The sequence below is a fragment of the Hylobates moloch genome, unplaced genomic scaffold (assembly GCF_009828535.3).
Source record: "Hylobates moloch isolate HMO894 unplaced genomic scaffold, HMol_V3 SCAFFOLD_4, whole genome shotgun sequence".
Taxonomy (NCBI): domain Eukaryota; kingdom Metazoa; phylum Chordata; class Mammalia; order Primates; family Hylobatidae; genus Hylobates; species Hylobates moloch.
This window is the reverse complement of record NW_026652279.1, coordinates 55,527,353-55,543,750: the sequence shown is the minus strand read 5'-3', so window position 1 is coordinate 55,543,750 and position 16,398 is coordinate 55,527,353. Positions and strand designations below refer to the sequence as shown.

The window sequence follows — 16,398 nt, the reverse complement described above, 5'->3', positions numbered from 1 at the left end:
TGCTGAGTGATTTTGTCACCACCAGGCCTGTCCTAAAAGAGCTCCTGATGGAAGCACTAAACATGGAAAGGAACAACTGGTACCAGCCACTGCAAAAACATGCCAAATTGTAAAGACCATCGACGCTAGGAAGAAACTGCATCAACTAACGAGCAAAATAACCAGCTAACATCACAATGACAGGATCAAATTCACACATAACAATATTAACCTTAAATGTAAATGGGCTAAATGCTCCAATTAAAAGACACAGACTGGCAAATTGGATAAAGAGTCAAGACCCATCAGTGTGCTGAATTCAGCAAACCCATCTCACGTGCAGAGACACACATAGGCTCAAAATAAATGGATGGAGGAAGATCTACCAAGCAAATGGAAAACAAAAAAAGGCAGAGGTTGCAATCCTAGTCTCTGATAAAACAGACTTTAAACCAACAAAGATCCAAAGAGACAAAGAAGGCCATTACATAATGGTAAAGGGATCCATTCAACAAGAAGAGCTAACTATCCTAAATATATATGCACCCAATACAGGAGCACCCATATTCATAAAGCAAGTCGTTAGAGACCTACAAAGAGACTTAGACTGCCACACAATAATAATGGGAGACTTTAACACCCCACTATCAACATTAGACAGATCAACGAGACAGAAAGTTAACAAGGATATCCAGAACTTGAACTCAGCTCTGCACCAAGCGGATCTAATAGACATCTGCAGAACTCTCCACCCCAAATCAACAGAATATACATTCTTTTCAGCACCACACTGCACTTATTCCAAAATTGACGACTTAGTTGGAAGTATAGCACTCCTTGGCAAATGTAAAAGAACAGAAATTATAACAAACTGTCTCTCAGGCCACACTGCAATCAAACTGGAACTCACGATTAAGAAACTCACTAAAAACCGCTTAACTACATGGAAACTGAACAACCTGCTCCGGAATGACTACTGAGTACATAACGAAATGAAGGCAGAAATAAAGATGTTCTTTGAAACCAATGAGAGCAAAGACACAACATACCAGAATCTCTGGGACACATTCAAAGCAATGTGTAGAGGGAAATTTATAATACTTAATATTTTTAAAAGTCAAATCATTTTCTACATATTCATTTAATATAAATAGGCAGTTAACAGAATAGGAAAATCACTATGAAAATCTGTGTTCTGCAGTATCATTTACTTTATTTTCACAACATACTATGTATACATGAATAGTGTGGTTTTGATGTGTGTCCCCTCCAAATCTCATGTTGCAATATGATTCCCAATATTGGAGGTGAGGTCTGGTGGGAGGTGATTGGATCATGGGCGTGGATTCCTCATGAATAACTAAGCACCATTCCATTGGTAATAACTGAGTTCTCACTCACTTAGATCTGGTTGTTTAAGAGTCTTGGACCTCTCTCTTCTCTCTCTTGTTCCCTTCACCATGTGATATGCTGTCTTCCCTTCCCTTCTGCCATGATTGTAAGCCTCCTGAGGCCCTCACCAGAAGCAGATGTTGGAACCATGCTAGTACAGCCTGCAGAACTGTGAGCAAATTCAACCTCTTTTTATAAATTTCCCAATCTCAAGTATTTTTGTATAGCAATGCAAGAGCACATTCACACAGATAGGCATTTATATGAATGTTAATAAACATGAAAAGACTATTCGATTTTTTATGGTGAAATCAAGTTACATTTACCAAATAAAAACAAACATTTCTACTGATAAATTTTAATAAAGCTTAATGACTCCTTGTATCAATTTTTGGGATAAATGTGTAGTTCTGATTGATATATAGAACCACATTTGCCATAAAACAAATATACAAAAATCATTGATTGTGGTTTTTTCAATTTTGAGAATTACTCAGGTTACTAGAATGGTAAATTAGAGTTTAGAAACAGGAAACCTTAAAACATATTTTTTTCTTTAAACCCAATTACCTAACTACACTTTGAGTTCTCCAAGTATAGGGCCTTATTTATTTTCATGTTCCATCTCTGAATGAAATAACTGATGCTAGCAGCTGTAACAAATAACATCAAAATCTCAGGAGCTTTGCAGAATAAAAGTTCCCTTCTTGCCCACAAATTAATCCAGTACAGATATTACTGGAAAGGCAGATGCTTGGGTGACATTGCAGGGTGTGTTTCCTCTAAGTGGTGACTCAGAGATGCAGTTCTTGATGCCATATCACCTTTAAATGACCTTTCAGATTGCTGCAAAAATAGAAGACAGAGTAAAAAGTTTTGTGTGTGAGATTTTCATAAACCATATATTGAAGTGGCATATATTGCTTCTACTGGCCAGAAGTGAGTTACAGAGCCCCATCTAAATGCAAGGACTTTGAAAAATGTTTAGTTCTGTTCCTTGGCATAGAAGAGAAAAACAATAGTCTCTGAAATACCCAACATAGAGTAACAGCATAGCAATTGCTTGACTTATATATACCTAACCGAGATGATGTGGAAAATATAGAGAAGAAAAGTGTGTTTTATCACTCTCAATAAAAGAATTTATAATATAATTAGGGAACAGACATCTGTGAAACAATGTGTGAACAAAGCAATACAGTATATGCCCGTGCATCATTGCAGTGACTGACATAGTTAAAAGTCAAGTTGTATAGTACAAACCACTAGAGGCAGGACAGTATCCAATTATGTGTTATTATTGTTTTGTAATACACCATTAGTAAATGAAATAGAAATTTGACTTGAGAGATTTTTCTGGATAGATGTTAGAAAAGTCTTCTGAAGAAGCAAGAACTTGAGGTGAGCCTTGAGGAATAACTGAGTCATAGATGTTAGTGGGGTTGGTTGAATGAGCTAGAATAGGAGATATGGGTGAGATAGAATTGACAAAAGCCTTGATATGTCAATCTGGTGGCCTGTGTTGGTTTATAGGATTAATATTAGAAATAATAGAAAATAAATCTAAACAGGCCAAGATGGGCTGAGAGGGCATTAGAAATTGAGAGCCTTCCAATCAGAAAGAAATGTTGAAACTCAATGCAAGAGGTTACAATGAACCATTATAAATTTATAAGCACATTTACAAGACTGACCTAATGAGAAGATAAATTTAGCAGTGGAGTTCTGTATAGTGTGCCAGTGATACAGATTTGATTGGCAGATTGTGGTGAGAGGAGAGCTTTAGAAGTCATCATTCAAAGATGAGATTTGATGAGGAATGACCTTCTTAATGATTTTGTTGGATACGCAGACTAATTAGCCTGTGGAATTTTTTTCTTCCCAAGGGTGCACTGACTTTTGACACCAGAAAGTATCACCATGTACCTTTTTTGACTGTATTAGTTATCTATTGCTTTGCAATAACCTCAAACTTAAAGATTAGAACAAATGTAATTATCTCACGCTGTTTTTGATATCTCTAGCCACACTCAAATTTTTGTGTTAAGAATTTGAAAGCAATTTAGCTGGGTGTTTGTACCTTTGTTTCCCTCCTGGCGTTGGATTCAAGCTGTTGGCTATGACTGCACCCATGGAAACTTAATTTGGGCTAGAGGATTGGATTAAAAGATGGCTTGCTCACATGGCTGCTGGTTGGAGACCTCAGTTTCTCAACACAGAAACCTCTCCACAGGGTTTCTTGAGGGTCCCCATGACATGGCAGCCGTCTTCTTCCAGAATGAGTGAAAACAGACGAGAAATGTTCTTCCAGAACAAGAGAAAAGTGTTTGGTAGGTCCCTCCTCCCTCTCTTTTCTCTCCTACTGCCATGTAAGATGTGCCTTGCTTCTTCCAGAAGAGCAAAAACAATAAAAGAAGCCACAATTATGACATAGTCTCAGAAGTCATGCACCATTATGTCTGCCATAGATTATTTCTTAGGAACAAGTCATTAAGTGTAGCTCATGCTCAAGTGGAGTGAGACTGAGTTTCTACCTTTTCAAGAAAGGAGTATAAAATAATTTATCAACATATTTTAAAACTACCACAGCAAGTTTGTATTTGTCTATATCTGAAGGGATCTACTGTAAAATTATTTTCCATTTGGATTATTACTAATTCCAAGTCAAAAGTTTGGATATTTTCTTTCTTTTCTTCCTTCTCTCTCTCTCTTTAACTTTCCATCCTTCTTTGCTTTGAAATGAGAATTTACATAAATTTGCTTATAGAAAGAAAAGCATTTTGAATACCATTTAATTTTACATTTTATTTCCTTCTAGCTCTCTGAAACCTTTTTCTATAATACGCTCACACGCTTCATAGAATACTTTTCTTCATTTCTTGTGTCGAATGAAACCCGAGTCTCTTTTAAGGACGACATTCTTTTCCGGTAATACTCTTGAGTAGAGGCTACTCCTTCTTCTCTGTCTCATTCATCTAAAAGCCCAAAGTTAGAAACACAACCTTTCCAGCTTCCTATACCATGTATAAATCACTACTCTTTCACTTTTCCAATACATTTTTTTCTTTTAAAGTCATGTCATTAGGCTATGCCATCTTCTTTCCTGAAGCTAGAAATATTCTTCACCACTTCATCACTTGTACCATTGTCTTCTTCCCTAAACACCAGGAGACTTTAGGATCCTTGTCTTACAGCATGTAAGCTTTGGGATGTTTTAACTTCATAAGCCCAGGCCACCTCCCCGCCACTCTGCACCAGCTTTTTAAATCTATAGCCACACAAAAAATTGTTTCATTTCTGAAATCTTGAAGAGTAGTAACCACCCTGTTCTTTCATTTTCCCCAGAATTCTCACTCTCATTATCCTGCTCTGAACATAGACTGATTTACGGAGCAAAAGTCCTTTAAAATATCATTCTCCTTTACTCTATACCATTTCACTTTTAACTCGTATTCTTTCTCTAGCCGGCATCAAATCAAACTCCATCATTGTAGTGTTTCTTGACCTCTTCACCTTGTCCTTCTTTCTTTCCACTTACTCCACTTCTTAAAGTCTGAATCAATCCAGCTCCCAACTGTTACTGATTTGTGGATGAGGGATCCCAGATAAAACCATTTGTCTGAGATAAATATAGATCTATGGACCTCAACTTCATCTTAGAAACACCATAATATGGCTGCATTAGTTATTTATTGCTGTGTAATGAATTACTACAAACTTAATCACTAAAAACAATACCCACGTATTATCTCATAGTTCTGGTCATTAGAAGTTCAGGCTGGCTTGGTTGAGTTCTCTGCTTAGAGTCTCATAAAGCCCAACCTGGTCTCTGAACTAAAGGCTTTGAGAAAAAAAATGCTTCCAAGTTTATTCAAATTGTTCGAAGAAGCTTGCTGGTGGCAGTTGTAGGACTGAAACCTCACTTTCTTGCTGGCTATTTGCTTGAAGTGACTCAGCTTTTAGAGATCACCTGCATTTCTCTTCATGTGCCCCCTTTCACCTGCACAGTCGGTAATAACATGCTGAAACTTTCTCATGCTTTCAGATATCTGTGACTTCCTCTTCTGCAACCAGCTCAGAAAACTCTCTAGTTTTCAAAGGCTCATCTCATTAAACCAGGCCCATTCAAATAATCTCCATATCTTAAGGTTAACTGACTTGGACTTTAATTATATCTGCAAAATCCCTTCATGGTGGTACCAAGATTCTTATCTGATTGTATAACCAGAGCAAAGAAATCATAAGGAAGCTATATTTGGAATTCTGCTTGCCACAATGGGTCCAGTTAGCTCCATCACTCATGCACCCAGGCAGCTTTTTCAACCTTCTCAATACCCCTATTCCACACATGGCCTTACTCATTGTTAAACTAAGTCTTCACCTATCCTTTTTCTGCGTGGAGGAAAATAAAAACCATTAGGTGAGAAAATATCCGTTAAAATTCTGGGCCTATATCTGGTCCTGGAAAAAATCCATGAATTATTTCCTCAGCATTCAATATATACTGGCCCTCTAGCAACCAAAGTTTTAACCTTTTACTTTCTCAATGAGTTCTAACACCCTATCTCCTAAGCCATCTCTCAGATAAATATCGTCTTTCTCATGCTGTTCCTTTCACTAGTTTTTACTTCTGGTTTTTTAAATAATTTCAACTTTTATTTTAAATTCAAAGGGTACATTTGCAGACTTGTTACCTGGGTATATTGCATGATACTGAGGTTTGGAGTACAGTTAATTCTGTCAACCAGGTAGTAAAACATAGTACCCAACAGTTTTTCAGCCATTGCTCCCCTCCCTTTCTCCCCACAGTTTTTCAGCCATTGCTCCCCTCCCTTTCTCCCCACTCTAGTAGTCTCCATTATCTATTTTTCTTCTATTTATGTCCATATGTACCCAATACTTAGCTCTCATTTATAAGTGAGAACATGTGGTGTTTGGTTTTCTGGTCTTGTGTTAATTTGCTTTGGATAAAGGCCTCTAGCTGCATGCACATTGCTGAAAATAACACAATTTCATTCTTTTTAAATGGCTGTATAGTATTGCATGGTATATATGTACGATACTTTCTTAATCCAATCCACCATTGATGGACATCTAGTTGATTCCATGTATTTGCTACTGTGGATAATTCTGCAATGAGCATACAAATTCATGTACCTTTTGGGTAGAAAGATTTATTTTCCTTTGGGTATATACCCAGTTTTTTTTACTTTTTTAAGGGATTGCTAGGCCAAATGGTAGTTGTGTTTTGGGTTCTTTGAGAAATCTCCAAACTGCCTGCCAAAGTGACTGAATTAATTTCCATTTCCGCCAAGAGTGTATAAGCATCTCTTTTTCAATGTAGCCTCACCAGCATCTGTTATTTTTTGACTTTTTAATAATAACCAATCTGGTGTGAGATGGTAGGTACCTCATTGTGGTTTTGATTTGCATTTATTTGATGATTGGTAATGCTGAGCATTTTTCAGGTTTGTTGGCTGCAGGTATGTCATCTTTTGAGAAGTGTCTGTTCATATCCTTTGCCTACTTTTAATGGGGTTGTGTTTTGCTTGTTGAATTGCTTAAGTTTTTTTATAGATTCAGGATATTAGACCTTCATTAGATGTATAGTTGGAAGATATTTTCTCCCATTCTGTAGGCTGTTTACTCTGCTGATAGTTTCTTTTGCAGTAGACAGACTGTGGCCCTGTCTTCACCGTTCCTCACCTGGCAGAGCCTGCCAGCTTCAGCCCTCAACACTTTTTTCTTCATTTCCTTTCAGCATACAAATATACACTAGTTTCTCTAACATTAAAAAAGATGAAAAAAATTTTATTCCTTCATCTTTCTCTATCTATTGCTTCTTTTCACTCTTTTTGGTTGATATTTGGATATTTTTATCTACATTCTCTGTATCAATGTCTATAATATTTCACAACAAAATTATTACTGAATCTATTTTAATTTCACTGCACTGCAGATCATGTCTTCCCCCCAGCACATTACTGAAACAGTTCTTTATAAGGCTACTAATGTCCCTTCAGTATTGCATCTAATGGCTACTTTTCAATACTTTCCATAAAACTTTTTACGGCATTTGAAAATATTGATTGTATTTTCTTTCTGAAGTGCTTTTTCCTCTAGTTTCCAAAATAGCTTGCTACTGACTTTTCACCTTCCACTCTGCAGAGGCATCAAGCAAAACAAATAATGTAGGATGGGATACAATATGAAAAATTAGAGATAAATGTCTCCAAGTGAATACACTCATAGCATTTCACTCTTTTTGGTGAAGAGTGAATAACATTTTACCCATGTAAAACTTTGAATGTTTATAACATCAAAGATCAAATTAAACATATTTTACATTTAACAAAGCTAATTTCCTAAATTGTCATGTTTTGTTTTATCAAATTTTAGACCTCATTTTTCCTATGGCTTCTAGATATTAAATCATGACAATGCTACAGTTTTGGGAATGTGATACCATGCAAAGCACATTATGTTTGGGTGACAGGGAGTGATTCCTAGGACCCTCTCTCCAAATCTTTGTTATTGTGTCTCCGATCATTCTTACTTGGTTTTATTCACGGATTTTCGGCCTTCTCTTCTTTTTAATGTTGTTCCTGTATGTCCTTTCTTGTGCAAGTCTTTTTACTTAAACACAATTTTGTTAGATGATATCATTCACTTCCCCGGTTTTAACTACCCATTATTAGTCAGCTCCAGCTTCCATAACACAATACCATAGATTGAGTGGCTTAAACAACAGATACTTACTTTTCACAGTTATAGAGGCTGGGCAGTCCAAGATCAAGAAATCAGCAGGATTGGGTTCTGGTGAGGACTCTTCCTGGCTTGCAGACTTCTTGTGTCCTTAAGAACGCAGAGAGAGCAAGCTCTGTGGTGTCTATTCTTCTAAGGGCATTAATCCCATCATAAGGCCCCACCCTCAGGACCTCATCCAAACCTCATTACCTCCCAAAGGTCCCACCTCCAAATACTATTACAATGGGGGCCAGGGCTTCAACATATAAACTGTGGCTAGGGATGGTACCAACATTTAGCTGATAATATACTTCTATATCATTTAAATTTCCAATTTCTTTATCTCTTTCCTTAGCTCAAATCTCCATAATTCATACTTATACTAGACACATTCATACAAATATCCTATACATGACTCCAAATTCCGTGTCCTTGAAATTGAGTATTATCTCCTCTTGATGCTGTGGTCTCTCTCAGTGAATGGCATTGCTATCTATGTAGTTTTCAAAACCCGAAAGACATTCTTGCTCCTTTGCCTCACCACCGGCATCACATCATTTGCCAACTCCTATTATTCTTACCCTTAAATAGCACTCAGATTTATCTCCTCTCTGTTTTCACTGCCCCTGAATTGATTTGGATCTTCACTGTTTCTGGCCCTGATTACTATAACTTGTCATCGCTGGTTCTATCTCCAGGGCTCTCTAATCAAGTCTCCTCTTGGCCCTTAAAAGGCTATTTCTAAAATGCAATCCTTTTCCTGTCAATTATTTCATTAAAAATACTCAGTGTTTCTTCTCTGGCTTTAAGAGTAAACCCTAAATTTGTAGCCAGCATCTATAGGCCACCTTGATCTGCCCCTGGCTACCATCCAGTCTCATTCCTCACCAAGTTCTTCCTTAGGAATATTCCCCACATAGTTGTAGTGGCTTGAAACAGACATAGTCTCTCACATTGTGCACTTTTTCACCGCGTTCCCTTTGGAAGCTAAATTTTACCCTCTCTATAAGACACCACAGCATTTGATAGCATTTGAAGTCTACCTCTTCAAGCATTTTCTTTCTTTACTTTTTGAGACACCACACTTTATTTTCTTCTTGGTACCTAGCACGACTTAACTTTAGATGACACATTTATGTTTTATTTGTTTATTGATGACCTCTCCCACCATAATTTTTGATCCATGAAAACAGGAACTTTGAGTCGTTCACCACTCTAAGCTCAATGCCTAGTATAACACCTATAACATAGGTGACATGCAACTATTTGTCGAATAAATTAATTGGTAACTTGGCAATAAGTTAGATGGCAACTTGGCTCTGCCACTTGAGAGCATATGCTTTTGAATAAATTATTTGACTGCTTTGTGTTTAAGAACTTAATTATAAAATGGCATACAATGACTATTGCATCTACTTCATGGCATTGTTGTAAGTGGCGTACGAATTATGTGAGTTAATACATATAAAGTGCACATATTAACACTCAATAAAGTTTAGCAACCATGACCTTTGCAATGCCTTCTATGACTCTCTTCACATCCTCCTACTTTTCTTTACCCAGACATATAAGGCACAGAGAGAAGAATGCAAGGAGAAGGGGAATGAGTTGGATAAATCTGTGTATCTCTGGAAGCTACCTCACATTGTTAAGCTGAGAACTGGAGAAAAGTTTCAGAACACTTTAGACGCTCAACAGCTTCTAAGTATACAAATTATTGAATAGGGATTCAGAAACAGGGGTCACTGTGTACTCTGCTGTAACATCACTTAGCTGCAGTGCTTCATTTCTAGGTCAGCTCCATACTCCTACCTATGCTCTCTCTATGTGAAGCTGCTCCTTGTTGAAATAGTGAAGTGGGTTCTGTTGCTGTTTGGCTCCCTTCTCTAACCTCCTTGCCTCTCCCCTATTCCTGCTCTGCCTTTGCCTGGATACCTACCTTAAGTAGCATTCTCCAATAATTATTCCTAGCCAGCTTCACAGTTATAAAAAATCTGATAACTTAATTACAACTAAGATAAAATTTATACTGATAATGATTTAAGACTTTTCTGCTCCTGCAGGCTTTTGTATTTGAATATAGGAATTTTGAAGATCAAAAATTTTTCAAGAATCAAGGGACTCTTAATGGAATATTATGCAAACTTTAAAATGATGTAGAATATGTAATGAGTGTTAAAAAATAAAAAGGTTCATAGTGTATTGCTAAGGGGAAAAAGGCAAGTTTCAAAAGAATAGATACAGTATGATCCCCTGCACCTTTTCTTTAAATAAAGCATGTAAGTGTTTACCTGGAATACCTAGGAATTGATTAGGTCTGATAAATGATATTCCCATTATTAAAATCTTTCAATTCCAAAAATCTCATTTGAACAAGAAATGTCTAGCACAAAAATAAATGTGCATATGTGATAAGAAAACTTTTTAAAAATATAAATATCATGAGAATCAAATGAAGAATGTATTAAATAATTATCTCAGTTTGTATTAGTCAGAAACATCTGGTTGTAATTGAATATTTCATTTGATGACATAAACTCAAAGTGTCCCTATTTTGAAAAGGATAAAATTACCCAGGGTCAATAAAATTAATAGAAAAACACCTTAATAAACGGAGCAAGTAAATGGAAAGATTGATAAGGAAAACAATGTTAATACTCTCATAATTAATCTGTAAGGTCAATATGCTTACAATCAATAACTCAACTAGATTTTTCTTTCACAAAATATGACAAACTATGTTGGAATTCATACTGAAAAGTAGATATCCAAAATAATTAATACAATTCTGAAAAATAAAAAAGGGGAGTTTACCTTATTATATTTCAAAAATTATTATTAAATAAATAGACCAACATAAGCATTTCATTTCATTTTTAAAAACAAATAATACTAAAATAAATACTTATTTTTCCAGTGGTGGAATTTCAGAATAATTAACACATAAAGAGGCAGGTCTCCTTATACCCCCTGTTATTGCACATTATAACCAAAGCATAATTTGTTTTATTCCAAATGGCTGAACTGTCAAACATACTGTTGAATTTTACATATTTGGTTTGGAGACCTGTCACTATCCTTGTCTATATCTTCTAATAACTTGTCAGTTATTTGGGAATATGAGAAATTTACTTGATGAGTGTACAGTCCAAATATATTAACAACAAAAAATTTGATTTACTCATTTTAAAGAAATCATAAAAAACTAGTGTTTAAGAATACACAGCTTTTACTATCTCTTCCTTATTTTGCAAATATGATACACACGTTGAATATAGTCTACCTGCTTTTTGGCTAATGACATTTGGTTAATATAACCCTTTTGTGATGTTCCCCTTCCTGTGTCCATGAGTTCTCATTGTTCAATTCCCACCTATGAGTGAGAACATGCGGTGTTTGGTTTTTTGTCCTTGCGATAGTTTACTGAGAATGATGGGGACTGTTGTGGGGTGGGGGGAGGGGGGAGGGACAGCATTAGGAGATACACCTAATGCTAAATGACGAGTTAATGGGTGCAGGAAATCAACATGGCACATGGATACATATGTAACAAACCTGCACATTGTGCACATGTACCCTAAAACCCTAAAGTATAATAATAAAAAAAAAATATATATATATATATATATATAACCCTTTTGTTAAGGTAATCTGTCAAAACGCCGGAAGATATCTCCTCCTCTCAACTTCCTCCACAACTGGCTGCAGTTTTACTACTTGTACTTGACTCTCATTGTCACCTTCGATTATATGCAAGGGGAGGTCTGGATGCAAAAGAGAAAAGAAAAAGTAGGGGAGATCAACATCTCAGTATCTTACCAGTATTCGTCTATTTATCCACCACTTTGCATGACACAGGATTCCTGGGCAGCCGCTGAAGTTCACTGATTCTATTATCCCATTTTCTCACAACCTTCACTCTAACTTTTTTCTTCAAGAAAATATCCCAAGGTATTTTTTTCTCTGAGTAGATAAATTTTAGGTTTTTTTTTTTTTGCATACTTGTAGGTATATGATCTAAATGAAAAATATAGAGAAGAAAATTAGACTAAGATAAATTTGTTTGTAAAATAAGTTTAGTTTTATCAGATTTTGTTTGCAAGAATAGTGATTTGTCTACATAGCTATCTCATTAAAAAATACTATTGTATCAGTCCATTTTTACACTGCTATAAAGAATACTTGAGACTGGATAATTTTATAAAGAAAGGAGGTTTAATTGACTCACAGTTCTGCATGGCTGGGGAGGCCTCAGGAAAATTACAATTATGGCAGAAGGCAAAGGGGAAGCAAGGCAAATTTCACATGGTGGCAGGAGAGAGAGCGAGAAGGCAGCAACTGCAAAACACTTTCAAACCATCAGATCTCGTGAGAACTCACTATCATGAGAACAGCATGGGGAAAGCACCCCCATAATCCAGTCACCTCCCACCAGGTCCCTCCCTCTACACATGGGGATTACAATTTGAGATGAGATCTGAGTGGGGACACAGAGCCAAACCATATCACCTCTTAAGGCTAAGAAGCCGGACCAAGGCCGACTTTAGATTTTACCTACATTCTTAAGGTTCCTGGGCCTGCTAGAAAGTGACAATTTTTACTCATTCACTGTAAATCTGGGAATTGTTAAAACCAAGCATTCGATGCATATTCTCAAATATATTTCAGTAAGAGCCTTGGTAATATAACCAATGGTTTAAATTGTATCATGTTTTAAAGAGAGAGCAATTTTTTTAGTTGAACTTATGTATATAACCATAATGCCACAGTAATATTCATGAATTATTTGTGAATTTTGAAAGAAGTAGATAGAAAGTGCAACTGTCCTCAACTTTGTTCACAAACACATACTTTATTAAATTGTGGTAAACTATAGATAGCTTAAGAGAAAAAGTTTCCTTAAACCTGGAAAACAAAAAAAAAAATTAAGAAAGGAACCAACACTCTTTCAAATAAAAGACATAAAAACATTATCATCAGCTATTTTTGAGACAGGCTCTCACTCTGTTGCCTAGGCTGGGATGCAGTGGCACAGTCATAGCTTACTGCAGCAGCTTTGAACTCCTGGGCTCCAGGGTTCTTCTCACCTCAGCCTCTTGAGCAGGTAGGACCAGAGGTATACATCACCATACCTCACTAACTTTTTTTATTTTTTGTAGAGATGGGGTCTTGCTATGTTGCCCATGTTGGTATAAAGCTCCTGGCCTCAAGTTATCCTCCTACTTAACCTCCCAAAGCACTGGGTCATCAGTTATTTAATGTAATGTAAATAATTTTTTTTTTTTTTTGAGACAGAGTCTTCCTCTGTCTCCCAGGCTGGAGTGCAATGGCATGGTCTCAGCTCACTGCAACCTCCACCTCCCAGGTTCAAACAATTCTCCTGCCTCAGCCTCCCAAGTAGCTGGGATTACAGGTGCCAGCCACCACGCCTGGCTAATTTTTGTATTTTTAGTAGAGGTGTGGTTTCACCATGTTGGCCAGGCTGGTCTCGAACTTCCGACCTCGTAATCCACCTGCCTTGGCCTCCCAAAGTGCTGGGATTATAGGCATTAGCCACCACACCTGGCCTAATGTAAATAATTTTATTTTTGCTTGATCTTGATCAGGAGTTTCATGAACCCATCAGTTTGTTTATTAAAATTTTGGAAAATTTTGATTTAGCCCATTTAAAGTAATTAGAAACCTGTTCTTAAGAGTATTTTAGTTAGAGCCTTTCCATGAATCCGATTGCAGATACTTTCATAGAAGAATTCAAAACAATAACTGTGGATGACAGAGACTTAGAACTAAGTCATAGTTAAAAATCTGATGGAGGTTCATTATAATTAGAAATTTACAAGGGAATTTAGTTATTGTTGTGGTATACAACATAATATCCAGAACTATGAGTGATGACATATTAGATTTCTAAGACTTCTAAATAATTTTTGAACATTCATATTAATAACATATGCATAAATGTAATTGAAAGATCTAATATCACTTATCATTTGACAATGATTTCTATACAATTTACCAAAAAATCTAATTATTTAATATATCTACACAGTAAGATATACATCTTTTGAGGTTCCTAATGGGCCTAAATGAAAAAACATGAAGTTATTTATAGGTCATAAAGACTTAACTAATTAATTAATTTTATATTTTATTTTAAATTGTTAATGGCTACATAGTAGGTATATACATTTATGGGCTACATGAGATCTTTTGATACAGGCAAACAATGCATAATAATCGCATCAGGGAAAACATGGTGTCCATCACCTCAAGCACTTACCATTTCCTTGTGTTACAAACAATTGAAATTGAATTATACTATGTAGTTATTTTTAAATGTACAAAAAATTATTGCTGACAGTAATCACTATGTTATGCTATCAAATACTAGAGCTTATTCATTCTAATTATATTTTTATACTCATTAATCATCCACACTTTCACCCTCATTTACCCTTCCTAGCCTTTGATAACCATCATTCTACCGTCTATCTCCATGAGTTCAATTATTTTAATATTTAGCTCCTCAAAACAAGCGAGAATATGTGAAGTTTTTCTTTCTGTGTCTGGCTTATTTCACTAAATATAATGTCCTCTAGTTCCATCCATGTTATTGAAAATGACAGTATCTTATTCCTTTTTATGATCAGATAGTATTCTATTGTGTATATGTACCACTTTTTTTTTTTTGAAATGGAGTCTCGCACTCTCACCCAGGCTGGAGTGCAATGGCTCAATCTCGGCTCACTGCAAGCTCCGCCTCCCGGGTTCCCGCCATTCTCCTGCCTCAGCCTCCCGAGTAGCTGGGACTACAGGTGCCCGCTACCATGCCCAGCTAATTTTTTGTATTTTTAGTAGAGATGGGGTTTCACCGTGTTAGCCAGGATGGTCTCGATCTCCTGACCTTGTGATCCACCCACCTCAGCTTCCCAAAGTGCTGAGATTACAGGCTGAGCCACTGTGCCTGGCCACCACATTCTTTTTTATCCATTTGTTTGTTGATAGACACTTAGGTTGCTTCTAAATCTGGGCAAGTTTGAATCATGCTGCAGTAAACATGGGAACACAGATATCTCTTTGATACACTGATTTCTTTTCTTTTGGGTATACATCTAGCAGTGGGGTTGTTGAATCATGTGGTAGTTCTATTTTTAGGTTTCTGAAAAATCTCCATACTAGTCTCTATAGTATCTGTACTAATTTACATTCCCACCAGCAGTGAACGAGAGTTTCCCTTTCTCCACATTCTCACCAACATTTGTAATTACCTGTCATTTGGATAAAAGCCATTTTAACTGTGGTAAGACAATAGCTCATCGTAGTTTTGATTTGCATTTCTCTGATGATCAATGATGTTGAGCATTTTTAATATGCCTATTTACCATCTGTATGTCTTCTTTTGAGAAATGTCTATTCATTTTTATAATTGGATCATAATAGTTTTCCTATAGAGTTTTTTGAGTTCCTTTTATATTCTGGTTATTAATCCCTTGTCAGATGGATAGTTTGGAAATATTCTCTCCCATTATGTAGGTTGTCTCTTCAGTTCATGGAATATTTCCTTTGCTGTGCACAAGCTTTTTAACTTGATGTGTTTCCATTAGTTTATTTTTACTTTGGTTGCCTGTGCTTCCAAGGTATTACTCAAAAAATCTTTGCCCAGTCCAACATACTGCAGAGCTTCTCCAATGTTTTCTTTTAGTAGTTTTGTAATTAAAGGCCTTAAATTTGTGTCTTTAAGCCATTTTTATTTGATTTTCGCATACAGTGAGAGATAGAGTTCTTTCTTTCTTCTGCATATGAATATCCAGTTTTTCCAACACTATTTATTGAAGAGATTGTTCTCTCCCTGATGTGTGTTCTTGGCACCTGTGTCAAAAATGAGTTCACTGTAGATGTATAATTTTATTTCTGGGTTCTCTATGTTGATCCGTTGTTCTATGTTTCTGTTTTTATGCCAGTACCATTTTCTTTGGTTACTATAGCTCTGTAGTATAATTTGAAGTCAGGTAATGTGATTCCTCCAGTTTCGTTCTTTTTGCTTAGCACTACTTTGGATATTCTGGGCCTTCTGTGGTTCCATATAAATTTTTGAATTTTTTAAAATTTTTATGAAGGATGTTATGGGTACTTTGATAGGGATTGCATTGAATATGTAGATTGCCTTGGGTAGTATGGATACTTTAACAATACTGGTTCTTCTTATCGATGAACATGGAATATATTTCAATTTTTTTGTATCCTCTTCAATTTATTGCACCAATATTTTATTATTTTCAT

The 16,398-nt window shown here is 36.1% G+C and overlaps 1 long non-coding RNA gene across 1 annotated transcript; it reads right to left on the bottom strand.

Annotated features, from left to right (window-relative positions):
- Nucleotides 1-3,457: 3,457 nt before the first annotated feature.
- On the bottom strand, nucleotides 3,458-12,554 carry LOC131383251 (uncharacterized). Its single transcript, XR_009213143.1, has 4 exons — nucleotides 12,347-12,554; nucleotides 11,938-12,135; nucleotides 8,131-8,226; nucleotides 3,458-3,758 (listed from the first exon to the last, which is right to left on the bottom strand). It is a non-coding gene; the product is annotated as an uncharacterized LOC131383251 (long non-coding RNA).
- Nucleotides 12,555-16,398: the final 3,844 nt, after the last annotated feature.